Source organism: Macaca fascicularis, chromosome 8 (genome assembly GCF_037993035.2).
Source record: "Macaca fascicularis isolate 582-1 chromosome 8, T2T-MFA8v1.1".
NCBI lineage: Eukaryota > Metazoa > Chordata > Mammalia > Primates > Cercopithecidae > Macaca > Macaca fascicularis.
The window spans coordinates 151,823,150-151,835,421 of NC_088382.1; the positions used below are offsets into that span (position 1 = coordinate 151,823,150).

The 12,272-nt window shown below is 55.5% G+C and overlaps 1 long non-coding RNA gene across 1 annotated transcript; it reads right to left on the reverse strand.

The window, feature by feature from the left end:
* Positions 1 to 776: 776 nt before the first annotated feature.
* LOC135964837 (uncharacterized) lies at positions 777 to 12,034 on the reverse strand. Its single transcript, XR_010577526.2, has 2 exons — positions 11,615 to 12,034; positions 777 to 1,750 (listed from the first exon to the last, which is right to left on the reverse strand). It is a non-coding gene; the product is annotated as an uncharacterized lncRNA (long non-coding RNA).
* Between the last annotated feature and the right edge of the window lie 238 nt (positions 12,035 to 12,272).

Here is a 12,272-nt window from a genome sequence, read left to right on the forward strand (position 1 = left end):
TCCTGTGAAAAGGTGTGGGCCTCCCCAGAGCAGGCCCCCCACTCAGAGGCCAGGACTTCCTGGATCTCAGCCTCCCAGAGTGCACCTGACTCCAAGAGCAAATCTCTCCCAGCCTGGGCCAGGTGGCCCCAGCCGCAGCTTGTAGGACTTCAGTGGGAAGGCGGACGGAAGGTCTGAGATGCGCACATGGCAGACCTGGGGCTGCTCTGGGCCACAAGGAGCTGGGGAGCTGGGGGAGATGAGAGCCTGGAACGGGCCTGGGGCTCGCGCAGCAGGAGGTCAGCAGTGGTCTTAGGACATCCCCATGGATGAAACACCTGGCCAGGTGGGTTCAGGGGTGAGAGGGAGGAGGGGTAGGGCAGACGGGAGGGGACAGCTTGGTGGGGAACAGGACCCGGGCAGTGACGGAGGAGCCCAGGCCTCCTGTCACGGGTGGTCCAGAGCAGGCCAAGTGGTAACCACCCTGCTGGGGCTGGGGACTGCAGAGCCTCCGGAGCTCAGAGCTGACTCCAAGCCTCGTGCTCCCTGGGGCCCTGGGCAGGCGGTGGGCAGGGCGAGGGCCAGCAAGTCCGAGGGACCAGTGGTTGCGGCTCTCCCTAAAACTTCCTCTGCAAAGCTTATTCCTGGACCCGTATAGCGCCCTGAGCGTCTACTTGTTTTTCTCCCCTTCCTTCAATACAATTATAGATTAATTAATTCTCACCAAGCAATATCTGACCTACATCAGCGCCTCTGTAAGACGGCAGAGCCAGAAGAAAGAATCATTGGGCTATATAAAGACAAGCAATCTATTTTAAAAGAAGGGCTGTGTGCGGGCGCCAGCTGCTCCAGCATCCCTGTTACATAAGGCTCATTTAGAGGCAGCACACACCCGCTCACCGAGATTCACGGCTCGGTAGCGCTGAACACGGGTTAATCGTCCCATTGCAGCTGGGCTCACTGGAGGGGTCTGATGGAAGGATGCCCACCCGGGGGCCCCCGGGCACATGCGATGCTGCTCACAGCTGCGGGACACCTCCCCTTTGCCTCCCCCACATCAAAGCACCTGCCACACCCCATTTTAAATGCGGGATTCTCCAGGTCAGGGGCCACATCTCATTCATCTGGGTGTCCCTCGACACCAGAGAGAGCCTGGGATATGGGAGGCACCGACATTGAGGAATTAAGCCGTGATGTAGCAGGAGGAGGAGCACGCTTCCTCGGAGATGGCTCTCACACTCACTGAGCCACGAGCGCTGGGAGGCTGGGTACCAAGCTGCAGATTCTCAGTTCTCAAGGCCGCTCTGCCCAGTAGGTGCTGCTGCCACCACAGTGGGTACCTCAGGGGTGGCCCCCCGTGCTCATACCCAGCACAGTCCCCTGTCCCTGATGTGGACTGGACTGCGTGACTCAGGACTGGATTCTAGGGATGGAGGGAGCAGAGAAGATGTGATGTGGCTCCTGAGATCCAGTTGCAAAGCCTGTGGTTCTGTCGTGGCCATGATTTCTGGCTGTCTCTTGAATCCTGGGTGGTGTCAGCTGCTGCACTGGGGGGTAGCCCCGTGGACAAGCCCAGGTGGCGAGGGGCTAAGTCGACAGCCATGCGAGTGAGTTTGGGAGCAAATCCCCTGAGCTGAGTCTTCAGATAAGCCCGAGGTCCCAGTCCCACGGCTCTGCACAGCCCACGAGAGACAGTGATCCAGAGCCGCCTCAGAGCTGGACTCCCAGCCCACGCTTGCTGGCTGTTTCAAACCATGAGCTTTGGGATAACCTGCAACACAGTGATAGAGAACGGATGTTCTGCCTCATTTTAGAGTTGGGAAAACTGAGGCTCTGAGGAGCTGAGTGACTCGGCTCCGGTCACCCAGCACCGATGGAAGCCCAGGCCCACCTGACTGCACACAGCACACAGATCTAGAGGGGGCAGGCCAAGCCCTGGCCGAACTGGCTGCAGCCTCCACAGACCATAGCAGATGAGAGGCCCATCCCTCCCATCCCAGCGCTCTCAGAGGGTCCATGGCTGCCCCTCCACCGTGGTCCCCACGCTCCTCTCCCTGGCTGTGCCATCCTGCCTCTATCCAGGACCGCCCAGCTCTCAGGGGCAGCATCTGCCACCGGGAGCCCTCACACACTTCGTCGAGGAGGCGGGCCCGGAATACAGGGCACCCAGGGTGAGGGGCCTGCCACAACCCCAGAGACCTGGAATCCTCCTGCGGAAAGCCATGTCTGACCTTGACATTGAGAGCTGTGGCCAGGCGGTTGGGTGCCACCATCAGCCCTCATCTCTGCTTCCCATCTTCTATGGACCCCTGCTCTCAGGACCCCGGACTTGCCCTCAGCCCACCCTGCTCCAGTGTGGAACATGAGATGAGCCATTTCCTTGCCTCCCCGGCCTCAGTCTCCACATCTGGAAAGTGGGAAGACAGTGCAGCTGGGCCTGGCGTTTGCTTCAGCAGACTCATGAGGCCCCAAACCACAGCCTGAAAGGGCAGGGCCTGGGCCTGGGGGTGGCAAGGGTGTGGATGCCCTGCAGGGAGAAAGCAGGGGAATGCACACCAGCTGGGCACAGCAGCTGCCACCTGGAGCCCGGTGGCCACGCTGTGGCTGTGGACGGTGAGAGGGAGGAACCCGAGAGCAACATGCCTCCCCCTCTCCACCGCTGGCCACGGCTAGGGGGCTGGCCCTGGGTCCCCTGCAGGGCAGGCAGGGGCAGGTGCCTTCCTGTTTCTCCCCCACCTGCCCGGCAGTCTGGGCCTGAACTCACCTCTGTGACCCCAGAGTTCACCACGGGCCCCCGTCTTCTGCTTTAGAGGCCGCCGTGGGGAGGGCACCAGGAAAGGCCTGGCGGGAGTCACAGCAGGGGAGTGTGGGGCAGGGGCGGGGGGTACCGAGGCACCCTCAGCTGGCAGGGCCAGGCCTTCCTTTTCTGAACCTGGCAAGAGTGGACGAAGGCTTTCCACCAGGTGGGTGGGACCCCGCCGGGTCCTGGAGTAACCTTAATGACAGCTCAGCCTCATCCAAGAGGAGGCTCCCTTTCTGGGCTTCTCCCCTCCAGCTGGGAGGCTTCAGAGGCCAAAGTCCCAGGCCAGAATGAAATCAGCTGGTTTGTTTTCACAGGGTTTAGTTTTACTGTTTCCTCGTATTTTTGGAAAAAGTAAATAAATAAGACATAGGAGCCTTTTCATTTGCAGTCAGGATGCAGGCACTCAAAGGGGAATCAAACCCTGTTAGGGACAATGTGACATTGTCATGTCTGCAATGACAGCGGGGCACTGGCGAAGGCAAAGGGCCTGGGGGAGGGCAGAGGGGGTTTTCCTTCGAGCTGCTGGAACCCTAGAGTGAACTTGCAGATGGGCCCCCTTCTCCAGGCTCCCTCCTGAGCCCACCTCAGGCAGCTCCTGGCTGGAAGCTCCCCAGGGACCCCTGATTGCCATGCCACGGGGGGGCCAGTGACTGAGGGGGGTGGCCTGCCACCCTCCCAGACCTGTCCAGGCACCGAGGCAGACCCTGCCAGACCCTCAGGACAGAGGCCCACTCCCCTGGGAGCCCTCCTAAGGCAGCCCTTAAGAACCAGCTCTCATCTCCCTGCCTCGAGGTTACATCCCCAAGGACTTTCCGTCGTGCATTTCGTTATTCTCCTCCCACCCCCTGTGGCTTAGGCATCACTGGGACTCTGCTTAGGTATTACTATACTATAGAATTAGGTAATATTATACGTCAGTATTACATACGCCATGCAGATGAGAAAAAGATGGTTCAGGCAGGTTCATTAACTTGCCCTGGGACACACAGCAAGAAAAAGATAGCCAAGCCTGGGTGCGGTGGCTCAAGCCCATAATCCCAGCACTTTAGGAAGCCGAGATGGGCGGATCATGAGGTCAGGAGATTGAGACCATCCTGGCTGACATGGTGAAACCCCGTCTCTACTAAAAAAAAAAAAAAAAAAACACAAAAAAACTACCCGGGCGAGGTGGCGGGCGCCTGTAGTCCCAACTACTCGGGAGGCTGAGGCAGGAGAATGGCATAAACCCGGGAGGCGGAGCTTGCAGTTAGCTGAGATCCGGCCACTGCACTCCAGCCTGGGCAATAAAGCGAGACTCCATCTCAAAAAAAAAAAAAAAAAAAAGAAAAGAAAAAGATAGCCAAATTCTGAACCCAGAGCTCTACTGCCCCAGACCCCACTCTCCTTTCATGCCACCTCCAAGACAAATCCAGCCTCAGGTTCCCAGAACCTCCAGATTGCACATCTTAGCAGCTTGACACCAATGGCTTTAGAAACGACAAGCTCTCCTGTATAAAGTGGCAAAGAATCCAGAAAAAATGTGTTAGTCGGTGGGTCCTTCATCTGACTCCACTCAGAGTGTAGGCTGAGGACCAGCAGAGCCAGCATCACCTGGGCGGGCATTAGATTGCAGCATCCTAGGCCTGCCTGCACTGCTGAGTGAGAAGCTGCCCATTTACAAGACCCTCAAATGCTTCTGAACGCCGAGGTTAGGAGGCAGCTGTGCAGGGCCATGCTGAATACCCTGCCGTCCACAGCCCTGCCCCCAAATCCAGGAATGGTGAAGTGTCGGGCCCTGGCAAGAAAGAGGTTTGAGCATTCAGTGGGGGCTGCCAGTGTCAGCTGGTGTCACTCCCCACCGCTGGCTGCCTGCCTCTACTCACCTGTAATGCTGGCCTCTGGGAGGCCAGAGCCTCAGGCCAGATGTGCTCTGCCCAGACCTGGATTCTCTGGAAACCTGGCCCCAAGACCAAGCCAAGCTGTTTATAGATTCTGGGCTTCTGGCCAGATATCATTTCTGGCTTTGATGCCATTTAATGTTCCTTCAATGTATTATTCATTCCCGTGAATTGCAGCGCTAACTCCTCAAAGGTCCTGAGCACACGTGCCCTCCTCTTCATCCTGCACTCAGCCCAGGCTGCTCTCCAGCCTCTCCCACTCCCCACCACGCCTGACCCCCGCCCACCTGCCACACTTCTCCCCAGCTCCTCTTCCCTGTACTCAGCCAGAATGAGCCAGGACCGGACTTGCCAAGGCCTGGACCCCATGCTGACGTTGCTGTGTGGCCACGGAGAAGCCACTTTATTTCTTTGGACCAGACCCTAAAACTCCAAAACCCTAAAAGCTCAAAGCTAGATAGCACCTTGGGCATCTCTCAGGTCACCAACCATAGCACCTCGTCCAGGAGACCACCCGTGGGATGCCGGAATACCTCCAGGGATAAGGGGCCTACTCCCTGCACAAAACCAGAGCCCAGGCTCCAGTAACCAGGCTCCAGTAACCAGGCTCCAATAACCAAGCACCAATAACCAGGCTCCAGTAACCAGGCTCCCAGCTACGGCACTTGTGCTTCTGTGGTTCTCTCCCTCCTCCCTTCGTCCTCTGCCCACAGCAATATTCCAGCATTGGTGCAGTGCCAAAATACCAAATAAAATCAGTATGATAGGTAAGGGATAAGAGAATTGTTGATTGGATTTCTTATCCTTTTTTTTCTGACACTTCAATTATTTCAGTTATGACTTTTTCATATAACAGTTCATAGATTGCAGGGGAACAAGTAACCTTTAAATCTCCCATTTAGCACATTACAATAATTTCCTTGGAAATCACAGGTGCTCATGCTATATGACCTACTGCGGGCGCTTCATCAGCAAATTAATGTCGAGGTTAATTCAAACTTTGGGGAAAGTGCAAACTTGACAAAGATGAATCCAGCCATTTGCAGTAATGATCAGGGCAGCACAGGCAGGATAGCAGAAGGGGCGTCTCCGGGAGAACACCTCAGAAGGCACAACGTGATCAGCCTCCCTGGCTTCAAATTCTGACTCCAACATTAATAGCCACATGGACTTGGGCAAGTGACTGCCCCTCTTTGGGTCTCAGTCTCCTAATCTGTAAAATGAGTAGATATTAGCATCTATCTCATTGTGGGGATTAAGTGAGTTGATACAGAACAAAGCATTTGGCACAGAGCTGCCATTTATTTAAGGTCAATAAATAGCTTCTACCATTGCCATCATTACCACTGCATTTGCCATTATCCCCACTATCACCACGACCATTATCATCATCATCACCCGCATAATCTTTACCATCATCACCATCACCATCATCACCACCATCACCATCAACATCAACATCATGCCTATCATTACCATCATCACCATCAACATCACTACCATTGGCATCATCACCGCCATCACCAACACCATCAACACCATCATCACCTTCACTACCATCACCATCATCATCTTTCACCATCACCACTATTATCAACACCACCATCACCACCATCAACATCACCATCACTATCACCATCATCACCATCGCTACCACCATATCACCATCATCACCACCATCATATCACCATCATCACCACCACTATCACCATCATATCACCATCATCACCACCATCATATCACCATCATCACCATCACTATCACCATCACCACCATTGCTATCACCATCATATCACCATCACTATCACCATCACATCATCATCATCACCATCACTATCACCATCATCATTATCACTATCACCATATCACCATCATCACCACCACTCTCACCATCATCACCATCACTATCACCATCACATCATCATCATCACGTCACCATCATCACCATCACCATCATATCACCATCACTATCACATCACCATCACTATCACCATCATCACCATCGCTATCACCATCATATCACCATCATACCACCATCATCACCACCACTATCATTATTCACCATCATCACCATCACTATCACCATCACATCACCATCACTATCACCATCATCACCACCACTATCACCATCACATCACCATCATCACCATCATATCACCATCACTATCACATCAGCATCACTATCACCATTATCACCATCATATCACCATCATCACCATCACTATCACCATCACTATCCCCATCATCACTATCACCATCATCATCACATCACCATCACATCACCATCACTATCACCATCATCATCATTACTCTCACCATCACTATCACAACACCATCACATCACCATCACTGTCACATCACATCACCATCATCACCATCACATCACCATCACTATCACCATCATCACTATCACTATCACCATCATCACCACCCTCACCACCCTCACCACCATCATCACCATCAACACCACCATTCCCACCAGCACTATCATCACTATTATCATCACCATTAACGTCATCACCACCACCATAATATCACCACCATCAATACCACCTCATCACCATCATTACCATGACCATCACACTATCATCATCTTCGCCATTATTACCACCACTATCATTACCATCAACACCTCCACTATCACCAGCACCATCATCATGACCCCCACAGTGTTCCCAGAGCCCCCGCCTCATTGCAGCTTTCTGGCCCACCAGATCCTCATGTGCCTGGACTCAGGACTCAACCTAAATGTCTCCTCCTCCGAGAGGCTTCCCCTGACCTCCAATGACACCAGCCAACCTCTAACCCTTCCAGCATATTCAGAGGACTCTGATGGCCTATGTGTTGCCCATCTTCTTTCTTTTCTCTCCCAGTTGAGGGAGAATTCTCAAGATCTAGAACACTGTGCCACATATAGAAAATTCTCAATAAACCTTAATGAATGATTGAAAGATCAAATGAGGATACAAACAAGAAATCCCATTGCCACTACCAGGCTGAAGTTCTGTTCTTTCCTACCCGAATGGGGGACTAACCATGCCCCTAGCAGGAGCATGGGGGCCCCAGACACAGGCACCTTCTGCTGCCCATGCAGGCCCTCCCTGCTTTGCTCTGGCTGTACAGCAGTCCGGGGAGCTGTTGTCAACATTAGCCCACGTTAGAGATGAGGAGAGTGGGGCTTCTGAGGGTGCCAGGGCTTAGGTTCCATCAGGGCCAGGTCCCTGCTCCTGTCCGCCCATCCCAGACCTTGCCTGGCCTCTCTGAATGTTCCCCTGGGCTTTCACGAGCCCACCCCCTCCTCCATGACCTCTGCCAAAAGGAAGGGCTCCTCTGTGACCCCACTCCTCCCTGGGCCTGCCCCACTTCGGCTGTTCCCAGGAGGGAGTGGGAAGGGGTAAGAGTGTGATTCGGCCCACCTGGGGTTAGGCATTGGTCCACCTCCTGCCATCTGGCTCCCTACCCACCTCCTGCGCCTCCAGCCCTGCGACTTTCCACCTGTGTAGGCTCTGGGAGGAAGAGCTGCACTGTGGGTTGTCACCCAGCATAGGGTTTGCACCCAGTAGGTACACACAACTGAAGCTCGGAGGGGCTCTCTGAATTCCCCTCAGGGCAGGCGAGGTGGAGGATGGACATCAGGGGGAATCCCAGGGCAAGGGCTGCACGGAGGCACAGCCAGGGCGAGGGCCGCGTGGAGGCACAGCCAGGGCGAGGGCCGCGAGGAGGCACAGGTGGAGGCACAGGTCGTGGTCTGTTTCTGTTCTTGTACTTGCCCTGGGCCAGGGTGTGGCCGGGCTGTCAGGGAGTGGGCCAGGGTGCTGACACCCAAGATCCTGGCAGTGGGAGGGAACCTGATCCAGGAGAAGTATCAGGAAGACCTGGGAGAGACCCGCAGGAGGGGAGCCCACTCCAGCCAGGCCTACAGAGTTCAAGAGCCCACCTGGGCTCCCCACTGACAAGGGACTCAGCCCAAGCAGCGTTTGCCTCCCATCAGGCCATGCGGAGTCCATTGCCACGACATTCCCCAGAGGCAAGAGTGGGAAGTCTCCACTGGGGACACAGGGCAAGGGGCTTCTGGGGCTCCCTGCACCCTGAGATTATGACCATCTGTTTCCCTGACAGTTGCCAACCAGGCTGTAAGGGGCAAGGGCCCCCCCAGACATTAAGGTGCCCTTGGGTCCTGGATACCCCGTCGCAGACAGTGCGGGCTGGGATGCAGTGGGTCTGGGCAGGCCCAGGTTCCCAAGGGTGCTACTGCTGCTGGGCCCTGGACTGCACCGGGTGGCACAGCCTGCTTCTCTGGGGGCCGGGGCACCTGGGCTGTAGCACACTGCGGCACTCGGCAGAGCAAACTCCGTAGGATTGGGATTCAGCTTAGGGGCCACCTGGAGAACAGAGCTGGGCTCCCCTTAGGGACTGCTTGTCTGGAGGGGCTCCTGGGACTCTGCAGTCCCCGCGAAGGCATCATCCTTATGGGCCAGGATTAGCAGCACAGGCTGCCTGCCTGGGTGGTTCTGAGAGTTAGTCCCCATCATGAGGAGGTTTCAACAACATCCTGCTGTGATTTGGGGGGATTGGAACGTGGATAGGAGGTTGGGCTGGCACACGTGCACCGCTGGCGCTCTGACCACAACTGGCTGTGGAGGCCAGGTGAGCCTGCCTAAGTCCCAGAGTGTTGGGGCCTCCTCACAGCCCTGACTGCCTGACCTCCCAGCTGTGCTTTCCACCAAGGCCACAGCATCTCCCCAGGGTGGCTGTGGGTTTGAGCTCTGCTGGGAGGTGGGGGCAGCTTGTTCACCAGAGCCTCCTCAGGGACCTGCAGGAGGAAGAGCTCTTAGCAGGCAAACCATATAATTTATGGGAAACAATACGAAGCTTGTGATGGAGATCCAGGAACCAGAAGTATCCAGACTTAGTGCCCAGAAAGGCAGCCAGACCCCCAGAGCAGCTGCGTCCAGCTTCTCCAAGGAAGCATCTTCAGACAGGTGGTGAGGCCTGGAGCTCACCTACAGGCCCAGGATAGGGCCTGGCTGGGTGGGAACAAGGCAGGCAGGAGCATCCTGTAGCACACACCTGCACAACACACACCTGCACATGGCACACACCTGCACAACACACACCTGGACATGGAACACACCTGCACATGGCACACACCTGTACATGGCACACAGCTGCACATGGCACACACCTGCACAACACACACCTGCACAGCACACACCTGCACATGGCACACACCTGTACATGGCACACACCTGCACATGGCACACACCTGCACAATACACACCTGCACATGGCACACACCTGCACATGGCACACACCTGCACATGGCACACACCTGCACAATACACACCTGTACATGGCACACACCTGCACAATACACACCTGTACATGGCACACACCTGCACAATACACACCTGTACATGCCACATACCTGCACAATACACACCTGTACATGGCACACACCTGCACAATACACACCTGTACATGGCACACACCTGCACATGGCACACACCTGCACAACACACACCTGCACATGGCACACACCTGCACAATACACACCTGCACATGGCACACACCTGCACAATACACACCTGCACATGGCACACACCTGCACAATACACACCTGCACATGGCACACACCTGCACAATACACACCTGTACATGGCACACACCTGCACATGGCACACACCTGTACATGGCACACACCTGCACATGGCACACACCTGTACATGGCACACACCTGCACAACACACACCTGTACATGGCACACACCTGCACAACACACACCTGTACATGGCACACACCTGCACATGGCACACACCTGCACATGGCACACACCTGTACATGGCACACACCTGCACAGCACACACCTGCACATGGCACACACCTGCACAACACACACCTGTACATGGCACACACCTGTACAGCACACACCTGCACAGCACACACCTGCACATGGCACACACCTGCACAACACACACCTGTACATGGCACACACCTGCACAGCACAAACCTACACAACACACACCTGCACATGGCACACACCTGTACATGGCACACACCTGCACATGGCACACACCTGCACATGGCACACACCTGTACATGGCACACACTTGCACAGCACACACCTGCACATGGCACACACCTGCACATGGCACACACCTGTACATGGCACACACCTGCACATGGCACACACCTGTACATGGCACACACCTGTACATGGCACACACCTGCACAACACACACCTGCACATGGCACACACCTGCACATGGCACACACCTGTACATGGCACACACTTGCACAGCACATGCCTATATGGCACACGTCTGCAGGGCACACGCCTACCTGATGCACGCCTGCACATGGCTTCCCACAGTCACCTGCTCATTCTTTCACCAAAGTCATCCTGCAGTGGATTAATTCAGTGAAACAATCATTTCCTCAATCATTCATTCAACAACTATTTGATGACTATTTACTGTTGGGAAACTTGGTAGGACAGGCCGCTCTTAGCCAGTGGACAGCAAAGGACCCAGGAATGCTCAGACCCCAGACCTCCCCCATGAAGGCCCATGAGGGAGACACACGCCATGAGAGGAAGGTCCATGCATCCTCCAACTCAGGCTGTGCAGCTGCTCACTGGGTCCCAGCTAGAGATCTAGAGGCCATCCCTAAATCCCAACCAAAAATATGGAGTCTTGACAAATGCCATCTGCCTCAAGAGAGGTCAGGCACCCGACGGACTCCGAGAAGAGCAGCCCCTCCCCACGCAGCAACTCTGTCCACCAGCAACTGAGGCTCCTCGTGGTCCTGGAACCAGAACAAGTCAAGCTCGAATTCCTCTTTGGATTGGAGGCTGGGGGAGGGGTGAGATGGGGACACCTAAGAACTTGCCCCTCCACCCAGAGACCTGCAGTGACCGTGAGTTCTAAGCCCGGTGAGAAGCCGCAGCACCCACCTGCAGGATCCAGCCCCTCCATTTGAAAGGGATGCTCAAAGTTCTTGCGAAGTTCAGGTGTGCGAGAGCAGAGGAAGGAAGAGTTTCGTCAGGAGCCATGAGCAGGGAGTGGCTGTCTCAAATGAGGGCGTTAGGGCCGGCTGCCTGGAACAGGAGGGCTTCAGCTGGGCTTTAAGGATGACCAGGGTCTGTGCAGATCTGTGGGAGCCGAAACCTGCTCCAGGAAGAGGGCCTGCCGCACGTGGAAGACCGGCCCGGGAGGCACCCGGCAGACCAGCCGCTGGGACACACAGGCGCCGCAGGGAGGCAGCAGCGCCAGCAGGAGCTAGGTTGTCAAGTCCTGCGTGGGAGGTGGCAGAATGGCTACTTGTCCCCTTGATTTCCGTTCTCTCCTCTTTCTACAGAAGCACAGTTTCCTCTGAGCAATGTCTGTCCAACCAAAGACCACATTTCCCAGCCTCCTTTACAGCCACATGTGACCATGGGGGATGTCCAGGCAGGGCAAAAACAGCCTCGTCCTAGACAGGGCTCCTGGGTGCAAGGGATGGAAACTCGAACCAACCTATGCGAGGTCCAAAGGGGAACTGATGGGCTCATCAGGCAACCGGAGCAGGACGAGGCAGCTTCAGGCACCGGCTGGGCCCTGCAGGCCCCACGG